We start from the raw sequence: 19,418 nt of genomic DNA on the forward strand, positions 1-19,418 counted from the left end.
AGACATGTGTCACTTTGCTCACAGCTGATTGGTCCAAGTTGCAACCTCTTCCCTGGAACATAACCTGCCCTGGACCAGGTTAGCCGTGGAGTGTAAGTTACTATGGTGATGAACACTGCAACCCAGGGTTGGCACAAACTAAACTGAAACATACTGTACCTGGCTAGCCACCTAAACCGGCTTCATGGTAGGCTATAGGCCCCAGAACACATAAATTAAAAATAGAAAAACACATGGCCTTTATCTGATTTATAATAATAATAATGATAATAATAATAAACTTTACTTTATAGTGCCTTTAAAGCAGCTTCTCAAGGCACTTTACACAATAAAAAGAATACAAGGAAAAAAAAAACGCAGATAGAAATACAAAGCGTACAAAACAACGCCAACAACAAAAATCCACACTAGAATACTAAATAGTTAAAACTATCAAGAAAATGATTGAAGAATTATGTTTTAGATTAGATTTAAAAAAGCTTAAATTCTCTACTATGAGTTCCAGAGTCTAGGATCATAGGATGAGAAAGCCCAGTCCCCTACAGATCGCAAACATGTTTTACATGGAACAGCAAGTAAGCCAGCTTTAGAGGAGTGCAAATGACGCTTAGGAATTTATAAAGTTAAAAGCGCAGACAGATACTGAGGGGCCTTATACTGTATATTTAAGCATACGGATTTTAAAATCAATGCGGAACCTGACTGGGAGCCAGTGCTTCAATGTTGGAGTGATGTGTTCATTTCTCCTGACACCAGTCAGGATCCTAGCAGCAGAATTTTGCACACACTGCAATTTGTTGAGTGTGGTTTTAGGAACCCCAGCAAGAAGTGCATTGCAGTGGTCAATGCGGGAAAAAACAAAACTATATTGATAAGCCTTTCAGTCATAGGAAAAGATTGCATGTTTTTATGAATACTTTTATCAGTACTTTTATCATTACAATAGAATAGCCTGACAGAAGTCATTGAGTGCTGCTGTCCATCTACATATTGTACAAGGTTTGTTTCTTTTGGTGACAAATTTAACTAAAAATAATAACTTGGTAGCTAAATACTAAGCTAAGGATGTATGCTCCTAAACAAAAATATAAATATAAAACATTGTGGACATTTGGACAAATTTTGCTTCCATAGTTGTATTTTCATGTGTGGAGGGAAGGTCAGAACCCCACACCCGTTCTTAGCTCCATGCATTTATTAACACCTAGTCTGGTACAACGCATTCTCATCCTAGGGCGTCATATACTGACGCTTTTGACATTTCGTCTACATCCAACGCACATGGCACCCTTTAGCGTCAATATGAGACGCAGATAGCTTTGTTCGGTTATGGGTAGGTTTAGGTCTGGGGTAGGGTTAGGGTTAGACCGCTAGGAGGCGCCTTCTGGCCCATATCTATCTGCGTCTCATATTGACGCTAAAGGGTGCCATGTGCGTTGGATGTAGACGAAATGTCAAAAGCGTCAGTATATGACGCCTTGTCTGGTACCAACAAAAGCACAGTGAAGAGACAGATGAAACATGAAACCAAATAAATATCAAGCGTAGCGTTAGTTCTGGCAGGTCACGTTAGTCAAGCTCGCACCAGCTGACTCTCAGCTGATCCACATCTACCTGTATATGACGCCTGTCACCGTATACATATATAAGCTCCTTCAGTATTATCAGCAGCTATCGCGTTTCTCAGGAGCAAATTACACTCCTCCATCCCCAGCTCCTCCTCTCGCTCAGTCAGGATTTGGCATTCTGATTCCCCTTGAATCAGAATAAATTCTCGAATTATGTTGAAATCTTAAAATCTTGAATTAAATATATTTGCAAACATTCATGTTGGTTCTGTTCTGTTTACCCCAAGGGGGATTATTGCTGCTCTCCCTGCTCTTATCCATGCTAGGCTGCATGGATGCGCAGGGAGTTCTCACCCAGAACAGAACCATACCGCCAATCCAAACTGTATGCTAATTGTCAATCGTATTTGACGGAAGTGGTTCTGACAGAAACACGCTTACAGGTGCTGGTCATAAAATTAGAATATCATCAAAAAGTTGATTTATTTCAAGAATTCAACTTAACAGGTGAAACTAATATATTATATAGACTCATTACATGCAAAGTGAGATATTTCAAGCCTTTATTTGCTATCATTTTGATGATTATGACTTACTGTACAGCTTATGAAACCCACGAAATCAAAATCCCAGAAAATTTGAAAATTACATGAAATCACACAGTAATTACACAGTAATACCATGGTCATTGAACCAGGTTTAGTGCAAATCCTGCTGGAAAATGAAGTCAGCATCTCCATAAAGCTTGTCTGCTGAAGGAAGCATGAAGTGCTCTGAAAATGTCCTGGTAGACGGCTGCCCTAATCAGCTGGCCCCTATCTTCACAAAGACCTTCAACAGACCACTGGAGCTATGCAAAGTCCCTTCCTGCTTCAAATGCTCCACCATCATCCCCATCCCAAAGAAACCCAAAATCACAATACTGAATGACTATAGACCCGTTGCTTTAAAGGGATAGTTCACCCAAAAATTCTGTCATCATTTACTCACCCTCAAGTTGTTTCAAACCTGTAAGAATTTCTTTTTTCTGCTGACACAAAAGAAGATATTTTGAAAAATGTCTGTAACCAAACAGTTGATGGACCCCATTGACTTCCATAGTAGGAAAAGAAAATACTATGGAAGTCAATGGGGTCCATCAACTGTTTGGGACTTATCAGACAGGGATCCTGTTTGTGGACTTCGGCTTGGCTTTCAACACCATCATCCCAACACTCCTCCAGACCAAACTAAGCCAGCTCTCTGTTCCTAGCTCCATCTGTCAAGGTATCATCAGCTTTCAGACAGCTAGGCAACAGCTAATGAGATTGGGAAAATTCACATCCAACACTTGTACAATCAGCACTGGCACCCCCCCAGGGATGTGTGCTCTCCCCACTGCTCTTCTCCCTCAACACCATTGACTGCACTGCAAAAGACCCCTCTGTCAAGTTACTGAAGTTTGCAGACGACACCACATTCATCGACCTCATCCAGGACAGTGACAAGTCTGCTTTCAGACAGGAGGTTAAAGAGCTGTCTGTCTGGTGCAGTCACAACAACCTGGAGCTTAACACGCTCAAAACAGTGGAGATGATTGTGGACTTTAGGAGAAACCCCCCAGCACTCCCCCCACTCACCATAATGAACAGCACTGTGGCAACAGTGGAGTCATTCAGCCTCCTAGGCACTACCATCTCTCAGGACTTGAAATGGGACACTCATATAGGCTCCATTGTGGAAAAAGGCCCAGCAGAGGTTATTTTTCCTTCATCAGCTGAGAAAGTTGAATCTGCCACAGGAGCCGCTTCTGCAGTTCTACTCTGCAGTCATAGAGTCTGTCCTCTGCACTGTTACTGTCTGATTCGGCTGGGCCACCAAATCAGACCTGAGAAGACTAGTCCGGACTGCTGGAAGAATCATCACTACACCCCTTCCCACTCTCCAAGAACTGTACTCATCCAGATTGAGTAAAAGAGCTGGTAAAAATCACTCTGGACACCTAACATCCAGGCCACTTCCTCTTTGAACTGTTGCCGTCTGGTCATAAGAGCACTGTACACTATTTATACTCATATTTATACCATACATCTTATTCACATTCCCTTGCATTGTATATAACAAACCTGTACATAAATATATTGTCTATTTTGTATATTGTGTATTTTTATATATTTATTTGAATTAAATTATTTTATTTTTATTATCTGTCTTATTATCTGCTGTAATTCTGTGTGTACACTGGAAGCTTCTGTCACCAAGAGAAATTCCTTGTACTGTATGTGTAAGCATACTTGCCAATAAAGCTCATTCTGATTCTGATTCTTTAGTAAAAGTTCAGCGGATGCAGCTGATTTCAAAAGGCAAAGTGTTAACACACTTTAGATTAGGGAACACTATTCACTAGTTGCTTATTAGCATGCATATTACTAGCATATAGGCTGCTTATTAGTACTTTTTATTAAGCACATATTAAGTACTTATTCTGCATGACCAGATCCCTTAACCCTTCCTCATGCCTAAACATAACCACTACAACAACTACCTCACTAACTACCAATAAGCAGTAGGAGTTTATTGAGGGAAAACTCCTAGTTAATAGGAGTTAGTTCATATATTTTCCGTAATCTAAAGTGTTACCAACAAAGCTTTAGTTAGCTTTTATGAGTTCATAGAGCTGCCAAGCTGAATTGAAATATTATGGCTGCTGTTTTAATCTCATTCCAAAGAAAGATTACACAAAGTCAAAAGCATTTATTATACTATAAATACTTTTTTGTGTGTGTGCATATATTTATGTGCATGTTTGTGTAGGCATGTGTTTGTGGGTGGTTGACAGGGCACGGTTATTTAAATGTCCAGAATTTTAAAATGAACATCATTACGAACATATGGTGTGACAGAATGGTTTCTCTCAGATTTATGCAGAAATAAATACTATGGAAATAAATCCCAATTTAGACCTAAAATATCTTAAAGGAACATAAAGTGTTAAACACAAGTCAAGCTCTATCGACGCCATCTGTGCTCTGCTGTCAATTAGCGAAAATAATGTCACCTCGCCAATGTTGTCTATGGAAAATTTTCCCATTCAATAATAAGGCTTAGCTGGTCAGTGCCAATAATAAATCAACACAAACTGAAGATAAATGGATGAGTGTTAGATTCAACAGCTCGTTAAAATGGTTCTCACAATAAATAAATAAAAACTGTTGAGGATTATTAAGATGAAGATGAATAGAAGAATAAGGCATTAATTCACAATTATCCCTTACAGATGAGAGACTAAAGAATAAAAGCTTTTTATATATGTATATCTCAATATATTTATGTCTGTCTATCTATGTATCTAATATGGAGCTTAAAAGAGTGTTTTTGGAGCTTAAAATCGCATTATGATTGGCTGTTCATACGATAAATCCTGTCCCTCGTTTTTGTGTGCACATTCCGCATCTGTGAATCAGTCTATATAAACAAATAATGGTATTAATGGAAAGACTAATTAAAAAGTAAGTAAACAACTCACTCACCGATTTATGTCATGTCACATTTAAACTCAGAAACACGATCTGAGGGGTTTTAGTGAGCAATCAGCTAAGTGAAATTATATATATATGGGTGAACAATCCTTTTAATTATCAAATAAAAAAAACTATTTCAAATCATTGTGATATTCACATATTGTTTAATTTTATATAGCTGAAATTATTGTGTATACTGTGAATATTCACATCTTGCTTTATACCAAATATAGCACAAAGAAAGAAGACTGCTGCCTCTGTGTGTAATGGAAAGAAAATAGCCAGACATCATCCCAGAGGAGACCATTTCTGGGGTTTATACGCCACTGTGGAAGCCTTTCTGTCAGTGATTTGATTCTCTTTTTCATTCTCTCCCAACTTCTGTCACTTCTGTCTTCTTAAGTTTCTGTGAAAAACACAGCCAGTTATCTTTTTGTCCAGCCATTTCATGTAATCTCTCTCACATGCTTCCATTGTTTCTAGCCCAATTTCCTTCTCTTATCCTCCCACTCTCCGTTTCCATCCGTCACCATCTCTCATTATTTACTGAGAAAGTGCACGGAGAAACGTAAAAGCAGAGACACGGCAAACAGAAGGTCCCTGGAGCAGCACTTGTTCCGCAACAAATATTCTGAGATCATTACCTTTGAGCCAGCTCCTCCAGCAATTTGAAGTCACCGGTGGCTGGGAAGAGGACAAGGTGCTTTGAAACTACAGTATGCTTTCCAACTAATTACAAGGTGTTTTCTGAGAATCCTCCCAAGTGGAATTGTCTATCAACCATCCATTTTACTGCCTCCCACCTGCTCTTTCAAATCCTAGTATTTCTGCGTCTTTCATCACATGTGCTTTTTTAATCCTGTTTTCTATTAAACTTACCAACGTTTCATCTCATGTACTGGTGAACACCAGATGGTGCAAGTTGGCATATCTGACAGTATGAAAAAAAAAAAATAAATTAATACAACAATTCCATCATAGCAGGGGTCTTCAACAGGGGGTCTGTGAGCGGTACTAAAAGGGGTTTGCCAATTATTCCTATCGTGAAGAAATTAAAAAATATATATATATATAATATCAAGTTAACTTCAATCACAGCTTAAATTTAACATTTTTATTGTCCTGCCAATATCAAGTAAAATTGGAATGTAATGTACAAGTATATGAGTAGTTTTTGTAGCGTTTAAGTTTAGGTACTGGGTACGATTAAGGGATGTAGACCATATTGGTCATGCAGAATAAGGCATTAATATGTGCTTTATAAGTACTAATAAACTGCCAATATCCTAGTAATATACATACTAATAAGCAACTAGTTAATAGTGAGAATTGAACCCTAAAATAAAGTGTTACCAAATTATTATATTACATTATATTTTATACAACAGCTTGTTCTGGTTCTCGAATTTGATTGGCTGAAAGCCTTTTCCAGCCATGCATATTCTACCAGTATCACCACGGGAACCGTTTCACCGTTTGTATCACTCCACTTGCAGAATTTCTCAGAGCAAGTGTCATGGCTGACGAGCAAATCCATCCAGATTTTTTACAAATACTAATGTTGTTGTGTCACGGAATAGTTTTTTAGACAAGAATGTAGTTATTTAGACCTGTGCAGACCGTCAGCCACCGTTCACCGCTCATGTACCCACCGAGAACACCTTGATCTCGGCCATTCCTTTGGGAATTTGCCGCTGGCTCTTATGTAGATATGGTTTAAACATGAGGTATAATTCAAAATGAATTATGCCTCAGGGTCTTTTTTGGTGTTACTTGTTCCGGGCAAATCGATTTTGGTAACGGCAAAGGTAAGTTTCATAACTTTATATTTTTATTAAACTGAAATCCTGTACCATAACTAGAGGGCTGCTTTTGAACTTTTGACTGAACTATTTTCTTATGTTTATTTCCTATTGTAACTTATTTTACTTTTATAATGGTTAATATTGTTTATTTAAATATCATTTTTCAATACATAATATTTTATATAAATAACTTGACGTATGTGGTATTGAAAGGGTCCATTAGTGATTGTGATTTCGACTTCAGTGAAAGTTACATTATTGCTCCATTAGATAGCAGAAAAGACTATCTTTATGAGTGAGACAGAAGCAAAGACTTTTATACTGAAAGGGACTGAAACAAGGTTGTAAACAAGGACGTTGTTTTTTACTTTAAACAACACCTTATAACCCCTTCCTCATCACCCCCAATTTTGGAAAGTGCTGCATACATGACATACCCAAATTAAAAAGGTTGCTGCTCATAAGTCATTCTGAATAGACACATAACCAACATATATTTAGAAAGCCAACCCTTGAGAGTTTACAGTTCAAGACTCAAAATTAACCAGACTGTTATTAACATTGAGATATACAAGCTCAAACACAAAAACAAAAAATATTAAGAATCCAGGATCACCAGTGATCCCTGACGGGTAAGGGGATAAGAGACATCTTAACTTGCACTGACTAGAGACATCATGGGAAATCCCCTTAATTGTTACAAGGACAAAGACAAAGATATCACTTTCCTCAGTGGACATTCAAACTGATGTTGTGATTATGAATGTAAGACTGACCCGAAGATTATCAGATGAAGATAAAGCACTCACTTAGTCGATCTCTCTCATAATACTCTACTCTACACAATACAATAAGCTTCAATTAGTAACGGAGGTTTGGGCTCAACTGTTAAACTGTCAACTTGAGATTAGAAGGAAGTAAGGAAGGAAGGAAGTATTTCCGCACAAAATAGCTCTGTTGTTGTTCCTTATTTATTTACACACTTGTGCCGTCAAGCTGTTGTATTAACGCAATATCACACACGTAGACGTGCGCTATGGCTCTATATCAGCACAGCTGTGACTGCCTACGGCCGAATCACAGCCGTGTTGATATAGAGCGATATTTCTTCGTGTGATATTGCTCATACAGCTATTACATAGCATGCAAGAGGGTATCCCTGCTCTGTCTCTCTATCGACCAAGTTTTTGGATTGAAAATCTTTAAAACACACACACATTCACATCACTATGACAAACCCAAAACAATAGCCTGACAGCATCATGAAATATTCAACAAAACTAGGGCACGATTTCCATAGACAGCTCCAAATGACACACTAGGTACACCTGGGAACAGCATGGCCAAGCTGTGAGTTCTTCCCAGCAATTGACATTGTGATATAGTGAATTGGCTGGCAGTGAAGCATTCAACATCTGGCCCAGCAGAACCTGAGCAGCATTGGCTTGATTTTGGGCACAGTCTCACAGGAACATATGCTTTGGGTTCAGACACACATTCAAACACTTAAACAAAGAAATTTAAATGAAAAACCATTCTCACAACAGCCATCAGCACTATGCGCATTCATAAAAAAGGAAGGCTGTGTAACAAATCCTAGTTCAGCCAGCGTTCAGATCAAATATGCTGTCACAAGAGAATAAGCATGAGGGTCACAAAGGCTTTAACTGTTTTTGCAACAAATTTTAGTGGGTGGCATTAAATGCAGACTTAGTTTGTCAGTTAAGGTTTAGTTTGTACTGCATAGTTGGCACATTTTTAATATCCTAGACAAAATTGCATAGAGACATATAGTGTTCACACTCTTATGACCAGCTCTCTTAGGTTGTACAGTACATTAATCAGCAATGTACTTTTGTTCGGGTTTGTATCTCAAAGAGGTGCTAGAAATATGAGGCCTAAAATATCTAAGATTGCACTTTATTTTACAGTACATGTACTTACAGTGTATCTAAGAAAATACTGGGTAATATAAGGTAACTACAGGGGTTAAGGTTAGGTTTAGGGGTAGGTTCAGGGTTATTACTTATTACCCATATTTGTAATTACTGTAATAAGTGCATCGTATGTACATGGGGAACAGGACAGTAAAATAAAGTGCTACCTATTTAAGTATCCTTTGTACATTGAGCCAATATATTTGTATGTCTCTTATAATAAACAAAATTGTATATATTGTTCAAAAGTTTGGGGTCAGTAAGACAAAAAATCATTATTTTACAGTATATAATACAGTATTTATAATGTTTTATAAAAAAAAAACTATTTCAAAATCAAATAAATGTTGCTCTTTTGAACTTTCTATATTCATCAAAGAATCCTGGGTAAAAATGCATCACAGTTTCCAAAAAAATATTAAGCAGCACAACATTGTTTTCAACATTGATCTACAACCAGCATATTAGAATGATTCCATTGTTTCAGCATATTAGAATGATTTCTGAAGGATCATGTGACACTGAAGACAGTGGTAAAAATTACATTTAAATATTAAAATAGAAAATAATTATTTTAAATTGTAACAATACATTTTTACTATAGTTTTGATCAAATAAATGCAGCATTGTTGCACATAATTACTCTAATCTTATCTTATAAAATCTTTCAATCCCAATCTTTTGAATGTTAGTGTGTGTGTGTGTGTGTGTGTGTGTGTGTGTGTGTGTGTGTGTGTGTGTGTGTGTGTGTGTGTGTGTGTGTGTGTGTGTGTGTGTGTGTGTGTGTGTGTGTTTATTTTATTTTATTTTATTTTATTTAGTATACAGTATACTCAGTGCCTGTGGCCATCCAGAGCCCATTTATAACTAAGAGAAATGTTACTTTTATAAAAATCTGTACAATCACAATTCCCAAATAAACCATCTAGGAGCAGCTTTCTCATTCTATAATCTATTAAAGGTTATAATAGCAGAACTGAAACCATATAAATTCTCAAAGGCCACACATGCAGGCATCAAATGGAGCAGCTTGGCCAGCCTCATCATGATGTATTAGTTCCTTCCAGACACCCTGTGGAAAAAACAGGTTTCCTCTCTCCGCACACACACACAATAAGTCACCACAGAGTAAAACATGACACAGCCGCTATACACCATACTATGCGCCCTCCTCCATTTTCTCTATGATTAAAAGGCTAAGTGGATGGATTTTTGACTCAGTTAATTGTCCACATAAAGGATCTGAAGCTTTAATTGAATATACTGTTTACTATTTTCATCCTGCTGTCTCCTTAAGACCTGACTGATTTAACTACAGACCTTCATTGTAAACAAAGCATGTTTTAGAAACCAATCCCTGCTGCCATTTGACTGTGAATTTTTTCTTTAAAATCCACCTTGGTCATTTTAGTTTCATAATATTCTCGGCGCCACGGATTATATTTTCTTAGGCTTTAGCTCAATTGTGCACATCTCTGCTTCACTCTGCATTTATAGTTTTCTAACAAAGATGATTTAAGCCAAAGCGCGAACCTAGGATTTTATTTAAATTTTTAATCTGAATAATTGGTGCCCTAATTCAGAGGCTGCAAAACCATAGTGAATACAGATTGTTTTGCTTGTTAAAATACTTCCATGCATTAAAATCTAAAGAGATAATCTGACTCTCCATGGGATCTGAAGCTGCGATAACCACAAATCATCTCAACAGCAGCTTTTCAAATCACTGTCACTGTTAATGCCATGTTGAATCAGGTCAAGCTGGCACTGTGCACTGTGTTCTTACAAAAGAAATCTGTCAATTGATCGGATATGAATGTCATGTACATTCAACACAAACACTATAAGCTCAGTGACTCTCAACTAAAAACCACTTTAATCGATAGCAACGAACCACATTATTGTTATAGAGTTCGCAATGCTGCTTTTTGAGCCTATACAGGGATAATTTTAGCCTGACTACGTCAGACTTCGTACTTCCGCTCAATTTCATTTCGCTTCTGTACTCAGTCTGAGACAGCTTCAGAGCTTTCTGTTTGCCACCGGTCTGGAAACAGCCGGGCCAATCAACGAACAGAGGGCGGGCTGAGAGCCGTGACGTAGACGCTGATTGTACCGTGGATGCGTAGATTTACTTCACATAATCTGCAAAAGTCGTTCACAGCCATGTTCACTCCGGTATTTCGCTCGATGGTTTTGTTTTCGCATCATACATGTGTTTACAGTGAAAGTTAAATGCGGCTGAGCATGCGCATAACACACGCCATAACCAAACGTTATGTGATTGGCTTACGGGTAACCAATGATTTTAAACTTCAGACAAGCGCCCCCTAGCAAGAGAGAAAACACTTCTCTATTATGCTATTCCAGACTCTGTCTACGAACCAAAGTGAAGTAGCAGAGTCTGGTATTACCAGGCTAGGATAATTTATGGTGGTTCATTAAAAGCTATAAAAATATATTTAATTAAATCAATTAAAATGTGGAATGGATCCTTTTCACAGATTGTGATTGCGCATTTTAATGGTCATCAGCATCGTAAATCCTGCATAGTTATATATTTATATATATATATATATATATATAAATTAAAATGTGGAATGGATCCTTTTCACAGACTGTGATTACGCCTTTTAATGGTCATCAGCATCGTAAATCCTGCAAAGTTATATATATATATTATTATTATTATGTTCATTTATAACACGATACTTAGTATTATATTACCTTTGCATCAAATTACAAAATAATAGTTACACTGCTGTGAGGGTGTTTCTAATACAGTGGTTATGGGAGTGACAGTAAAGACATCTTTCTCTCTTCTGACTGCCATTATCAATCTCTATTTATTTTCTGTTTTTGAAAGTTGTGAAAACACTGTTGTTGAGTTTTAACATATGTATCATAACATACACAAAAAATATATTTAATGTATTCTCTCATTCACCGCTATAGAATTTTACCCAACTATGATGACTTGCGCTTCTGAGAAACTAGGAAATGTGAAAAGGGGTCAATTGATTTCAGAAAGAAATTCACATAACACATAAATGTCATTTGAGACATGCAAAACATTCTCTTCAATACAAGCTTAAAAATGCATAAAAATATAAATAACATAGCATAAAAGCATAAAGAACATATCATACAAATATAAAGTATCTATACCATATGTAATCATGCCCACTTACCATTGAGCTGGAAAAGTCCTGCATTTATAATATTACCAGTCAAAACTATATATTAAATGAGTTGCATATTGCCCTAAAGATAGGATTGCATAAGAGCTTCAGTGGGCAAATAAAATAGATTCATCTTGACGTGAAGAATGATCCAATCATTCTGTCTAGAGTAGACTAATGAAAATGCCACTCAAACAGGGGCAAATTCACAGTTGACAAAATGCATCTATTTATCTCATCAAAAGTGAATAAAACTCAGCCTTTTATAGATTTATTGAACTGTGTTACATAAAACTGAGTGGACTGGGGCCAATGCTGACAAATATCTCCTGGCTAATATGCTGTTCCCAAGGTCTCATGCAAAAGACACAACACTTGGTTCAGCACATCTAGAAAGAAAATAGGCTAAATAAAACAAGCAATTGCAATGACAAGACATGAGACAATGTTCTAAGGGTCTTTTTCCCAACAAACACCCACAGTCCACATAATGGAAACTGGATTATATTATGTCTTGCTAAAGACCATCAAGTATTTTTGTATAGATGCAAAAAGCTCCAATCTACAGAGAACATGCAGAAAAGAAAGTGTGTTACCGTGACTGTATATTTAGAAGAGTGATAGTGGCTTGCGAGAGGAAATGTCTGTTTTATCACTGTTATGCAAATAAGCAGAACAAAAAATGTTGTAATAGTCATTTCAGTTTGCTAAAACCTTGCAACCACAACCATGAAAGTTTGCACAACATCATCAGTTAATGTGCTCTTCCTTCCTTGAGGCTTGTCAGGCTGTTTGCAATCGAAACTCATTGACTGAAACATTCATTTTGTAATTTCTCTGTCATCGTTTACCCTTTCAGTTATTTCAGAAAAAAAAGTTCAGTGGTTCAAGACAACAAATTTTAGCATGATACTAAAAAACGAAAAAAGCAGGACATGGACATACATACTTGACATGGGGTGCAAGTTCATTCTTCAATAGCAGTAAATTTCATATTCTGTGCATTTTTTACATTTGAAACCTGTGCTACAGAAATAACAGGCATGCAAAGTTTCATAACTATTAACTTTGTGGTCACGAAGTAAAAAAAAAAAAAAGAATACTAAAAGAGGAGGAGGAGGGAGGGTCGAGCTAGCCTCCGTTTTGTTTGACAATACTTTGGACGTCAACAAGAAGTGACGTCACCCAACATCGCTTAGAGCACCTTTAATATCACTTCCCTATGTTAAATGTGAGTATAGAGATACTGGTGGAAATTTGAGGGCACTCTTTATATCCATCTTCATGCATATGCAAACAGACACAGAATCAAACGCTATAATTAATGTCCCTCCTCTCACTGGCCCATGGCCAGGCTCACAATAGGAGTGCATGGCAATGAGGAGGTGCATGAGAGCTGCTGGCAGAGTGCAATGAGACGCACCTGCTGCTTTTTGAACCTTATCACCACTGCCTAAACCCCTCCACCTCAATCTCTGCACCAGTTCTGGCCCATTGGTGGAAGATGTCCTGAGTTGACAAGTCTGTTCAGTCTGTCGGGCACAAGGAACGCCAATTCACGCCAATTCTGACTGCGCATAAAGAGCTTGTCCTTGAGGTCCAAAGTAGCAAAACTTAACTGGGAGGCCACTTAAACAATGACCACCTGGCCCTACTCTTCAGGATCAACCCATCCCTTCTGTCTTGAACATTGGATATCACCATATACCTGACTTTTGGCCACCCTCAGAAGACTCTTCCTTTATATTTGTATTTTTGACCAAGAAAAAGAATTTCTGAAGCATGAAACTGTGTCTGTCTTTAATCCCTGAATAGAGAATTCACATCTCAAGAATAGAGAGGCTTATTCAGTATTCTAGATAATTCTTTTAACAATGGACTGAAATACCGAAATGTATGGTTTTAATTAGCCAAAGTGAACAAACAATCAGGGAGATTGATAACAACTGCCATATGCTACGGTCTGACAGATGATCCTACTGTGTAACTGAGGTTCTGCACCAACAATTATACATGAGAAATCATAGCACACAGTACAAACTTCAAGAAAAGGCCTAGGATATCTGCTCAGGAAAGCAAACTAGCTAAGCCTGTTACAAATACCTCATAACATAGATGCACGAGCTCACAACACACATTCAGTTGAGTGGGAGATCAAATCCCCACACTCACACAAATACAGACTTTCTTGCAAGTCAAGCATTGAATGTGTTATTCTTGTATGAAATGTATCAAGCAAACCCTTTATCCTGTGTCACTGAGGGTCCATCTGTTCAACCAAGGTATGATTGATTGTCCGTGAGATCATCACAGCAAACATGCTTGTCTCAACAGGGCAAGTAATTATGTGGAAAGCCTCAGAATAGGAGAAAAGCCAAGTAGCATTAGGAGGCCAAACAAAATCACATATTATCTTTCTCATAAACACTCTCCTTCTCTGGAGGTTTGTGAGATATTTAATGCATCAATGGTTTCTAGTATGTGGAATATTCTGATTTTCTTTTTTTTCTTTTTTTTTTACCTTAGAGCAATGTGTATAATAAGAGACATCAAAAATGGTTTAAAAAACTGTCATGTAATTTGATTAACTGATATTTTTGTATGTGTAAGCATCACCTAAATCGATCTTAAATTTTTCTGTTATTCTAGAAAAAAAAAATTGCTATAGTTATGCCTGATATGGGCCTAGAAAATATATGCGTCATATTAATAAGGAGCCTCTGGACTCATGTGAACAGTGATAATAATTTAATTGAAATGTTATTATTTCATCAAGATTGACTACAGAAAGAACTTAAGCTGGTGAAAAAATCTACACTGATAACTAAATTGGACCTATAACAGCTCCCTGTGGAACACCATGCTATGATAAGAGTTTATCAGACTTGTTTGCTAATTCTGATACAATTCTTTTTGAAAGATTCCTGGATACTGCTAAACCGAAGGGCTTTTTTTATACATGAGCAGAAAATATGCAAATATCTTACATGTCAGCAATACAGATCTTCCTACTCGCTGTGTTGAAAAAAAATTACATTGACAATAATGCATGGCGCAGATAATGTGTGACATACATGTGACAGGATTGAAGGGGGAAAGGAGAATTATTCAAGACACAAAAGTCTAATGGGGTCATAATAAGAAACCACACACTAATTTACTACAAAAAAAAACATGGAAATATAATGTGGTTGTGTGAAGATTTCATTTTGCATGGATAAGTCCAACTGAAAGCAAGTACAACTTGAAACTGAGTGCTTGTAACAGATTAAACTAAATCTGACATAAACATTTCTGGTGCATCAGATTAATTGATAAAAAAAAACATGCATTTTATATTGTGCATTTTACTGTCACAAACTTCCACTTAGCTCAAATATGTCCTTTAACTTTACTTGCATAATACAACCTAGTTCATAATAAAGTAGGCTATAGTAGGCTAAATCACTCTGAAAAACTTTTTTTTTTTTTAAACAGTTTATAGGCTATATAATGGTTTGCCACATGAGCAATATTGCTTTTGTACTAATTACTAGGCTACTACTTTTTTATGGTTCATAGAACATTCAAAAGCAACGTTCCCATATACTTTGCAAAATGATGAAATACAGAAAATATTCCTTAATGTTTTCTCTAACGTTCACATAACCAAGAAAAAACGTTTGTGAAATATTTAAAATATATAGATTTTTTAACGTTCAGAAATAACGTTTGGGAACGTTAGCAAACCGTTCTTGTAACATTGTTTTATCTGTGGAGTTATTTTTCTTTTTTTTCTTCCCCGCCTTATCGCTGGCTGCCTTTCCATTCTATAGTAGCCCAGGAATTAACTCTTTTGATTCCGACCTAACACTTGGTTACAAAAGACTACAGTGTGCTGCTGTACAAACGGAGACAGAATCATACATTTATAAGAACGTTACTCAAAAAGTACCCATATCATCTATGGAAACCTATTTTTTATAGCTGTTGTTGTAAATAAAAACCCGCTGTTGTGAGCGTTAGTATCAAATCTAGCAGAGCAACTTAATCAGAGATCACTGAATAATCCTGATGAACAGCCCTCAGCATCCCAACTGAGAATCCGGAGATGAAAACACACACTCCGTTTTCAAAATATAGCCTAACACTCTAATATCAAAAATAAAGGCAGCAGTGTAATGAACAGAACAAAAGCAGAAACAAGCATCTGAAAATAACATTCTCACCTCAAATGCGGATCCACTTTATTGCACGTGGGAGACAAAAGAGACACAAAAGGATCCCGTTTTAAACTCGTGATCTGTTACACGAGTGATATGCCGTTGTGTTTTTGTGTGTATAACCCATGGGGTGGACCAGAACCGTCAATGAATAAGAACCAGCATCTTCTGTCCCGGTATCGAAACCCGCTCCCCTTCTGTCCTTCAAACGCTGTCAGTCTCAGACAGTCTGAACTAGTACACGGGCTCCGTACAGAAACGAGCACTCCAACTACAATAATAATAATGAAAAAAAAAAAAAGATGCTGGTAATGTATTCGGTTTTTGTCTCGCTTTGGCAAGATGCAGGCGGTTTTCACGCGCACCAGGCTTGCGCTTTCGTTCTAGGGGCTGAGCGTTCACTGTGCCTGTCAAAAGCAGAGGAGGATCTCCAGTACGAGAGCGCTTATATACACTGAGACGTGGGATGCGTGTGATTAAGTCACTCGATGGGGGGATGAATGCTCAATCTATTGCATTTATTTTATGTTCGTCTCCAGGCATTGGTTCAAATAGAACATTTGTCCTTTCTTTCCTGCATGAGTCATTTACCACAGCAATGGTTGAGACTGGGGATAGTGTCACTTTTTACGACAGTTAATGTTTTTTTCAGGGTGAGCTGTTTCTGAAAGTCAGTTTTATTTCAGGTGGATACATTTAAGCCTTGCGTGCAGCAGCAACAACAACAAAACTCTTTCTTGAACATTTCTACCCTTATTGCTTAGGAACATAGATACAGTTCAGTTAACACGCATTGACCTTGGGTGACAGCATGTCTCAAATGAGGATTTGTCATCACATTGGGAACCTACAATCAAAGAGAATAATACAGACAAATGATTAGTTATGAAAAACAAAATTTATTAAACAGCAAAAAAAATTTTTACTTGAGTGTTCTTGTTACAGTGGCCTACATGTACTTACCATAGTAATAACAGTAAATTATGCATAATGCAACTAACCAAATCCTAATCCTAATCCAGTTGCTTAATATTACTCACGTAATTACACTGTAACAATAACACCTTAAAATAAAGTGTAACCAATTATATTTATGAAGAACAAAATGTATTAAACATTCATTCATTATATTATGTTATTTTATATTATGGCCTGGTTTCACAGAAAGGGCCATGGTTAGGCCTTGGTTCAATTAGAACATGAATAGCTTTTATAAACATGCCTTAGAAAAAAATTACTGGTGCGCATCTTGAGACAAAACAGTGGCACTGAAATATTGAAAGATTTGTCAGTGCAAGTCGCTTTCGCATTTTAGTCTGGGACTAGACTTAAGCCTTGTCAAACGGGGCATAAGCCTAAATGTGACAACTTAAAATACGTGTCTTGAGAGTATTGTTCAGCTTTTTGGTTAAATAACCACCTTCATTATACAGATGACCCCTGAATGTATGCTACACTGTTAGAAAAATCTGTAGAAATTACAGTATTACTGGCAGTGTCACGGTGTGGGTTTTGTGTCTTGTTCTTGTCGGTCATGTGTTCCCCTGTCTTTTTATGTTTAGCTGTCTCCTGTTATGTTGATTAGACTTCCCAGGTGTCTCTGATTAACCACGCCCCCTTGTTATCTTGTTTAGATTGTCTGTCTGTGTATTTATACCTCTGTGTTTCAGTTGTGGTTTGTTGGTCGTTGTAGCTGTTTCCTGTTCATGTCCTGAGTTCCGTGCTCTGTTTTATTAAATGTAATGCTTGCATATGGATTCTCTCGCTGCTTCATTCCTGCCTCATCATAACAGAACGACCGACCAAAAATGAATCCAGCAGCTTTGGAGAGTCTTCAGCCAAGAAGGCGGCCACGCCTAATTCTGATTCCCAGGATGGCCGCCTTCACGCTTCCTGAGTCTCTTCGCATCATGCCTGCAAAGCTTGAGTCTCTTCGCGTCATGCCTGCAAAGCTTGAGTCTCTTCGCGTCATGCCTGCAAAGCTTGAGTCTCTTTGCGCCATGCCTGCAAAGCTTGAGTCTCTTCGCACCATGCCTGCAAAGCCTGAGTCTCTTCGCGTCATGCCTGTAAAGCTTGAGTCTCTTAGCATCATGCCCGCCGCGCCTGAGACAGCAAGCGACATGCCCGCCAAGCTAGAGCCTTCACCGCTGGTCCCGTCCAGCACAGAGCCCTCTTCACCGCTGGTCCCGTCCAGTCCAGAGCCTTCTTCATTGCCGCTGGTCCCGTCCAGCCCAGAGCCTTCTTCATTGCCGCTGGTCCCGTCCAGCTCAGAGCCCTCTTCGCCGCTAGTCCTGCCCAGCTCAGAGCCCTCTTCGCCGCTGGTCCTGCCCAGCTCAGAGTCCTCTTCGCCGCTGGTCCTGCCCAGCTCAAAGTCCTCTTCGCCGCTGGTCCTACCCAGCTCAAAGCCCTCGCCGCCACTGGTCCCGTCAAGCTCAGAGCGCGCTGATCCAGAGACTGAGCTTCACGTCACTTCTGCCGATCCTGATACTGAGCCTGAATCTGTTCCTTTTCCTCTTTCTGCGCCTGTGTCTTCGGACAAGATGGCCGACTCCACGCCTGTGTCTTCGGACAAGATGGCCGACTCCACGCCTGTGTCTTCGGACAAGATGGCCGACTCCACGCCTGTGTCTTCGGACAAGATGGCCGAAACCACGCCTGTGTCTCCGGACAAGATGGCCGCCGCCGAACCAGTGTCTCAGGACAAGATGGTCTCCGCCGAGCCAGTGTCTCCGGACAAGATGGCCGCCGCCGAGCCAGTGTCTCAGGACAAGATGGTCTCCGCCGAGCCAGTGTCTCCGGACAAGATAGCCGCTGCCACGGTGTCTGTTCCTGTCCCTGTGTCTGTTCCTGTCCCTGTGTCTGTTCCTGTCCCTGTGTCTGTTCCTGTCCCTGTGTCTGTTCCTGTTCCTGTCCCTGAGCCGGTGTCTGTTCCTGTGCCATGGCCGCCCGAAGGGTCGTCTCCGCCGTGGCCGCCCGAAGGGTCGTCTCCGCCGTGGCCGCCCGAAGGATCTTCTCCACCCTGGCCGCCCGAAGGGTCGTCTTCGCCATGGCCGCTAGAAGGGTCGTCTCCGCTGTGGCCTTCTCCTCAGCCAGCACCGCCATGGTCTCCTGCTCAACCTTCACCGCCGTGGTCTCCTGCACAGCCTGCTCTGCCCTGGCCTTCCATCCTGCCGCAGTCTCCAGGTCCTCTGCCGCCCCAGGGGCCTGGCCCTCCATCCCGCCCC

The 19,418-nt window shown here is 39.0% G+C and overlaps 1 protein-coding gene across 1 annotated transcript in view; it reads right to left on the minus strand.

Moving 5' to 3' along the window:
• pde4ba (phosphodiesterase 4B, cAMP-specific a) overlaps positions 1-16,616 on the minus strand; it is a 167,032-nt gene extending 150,416 nt beyond the window's left edge. The window contains exon 1 of the mRNA XM_084426774.1: positions 16,201-16,616. The gene's annotated coding sequence lies outside the window, so the exon portion shown is untranslated. The remainder of the gene's footprint in view (positions 1-16,200) is intronic.
• Between the last annotated feature and the right edge of the window lie 2,802 nt (positions 16,617-19,418).

The sequence above is a fragment of the Rutilus rutilus genome (assembly GCF_951802725.1).
Source record: "Rutilus rutilus genome assembly, chromosome: 12".
NCBI lineage: Eukaryota > Metazoa > Chordata > Actinopteri > Cypriniformes > Leuciscidae > Rutilus > Rutilus rutilus.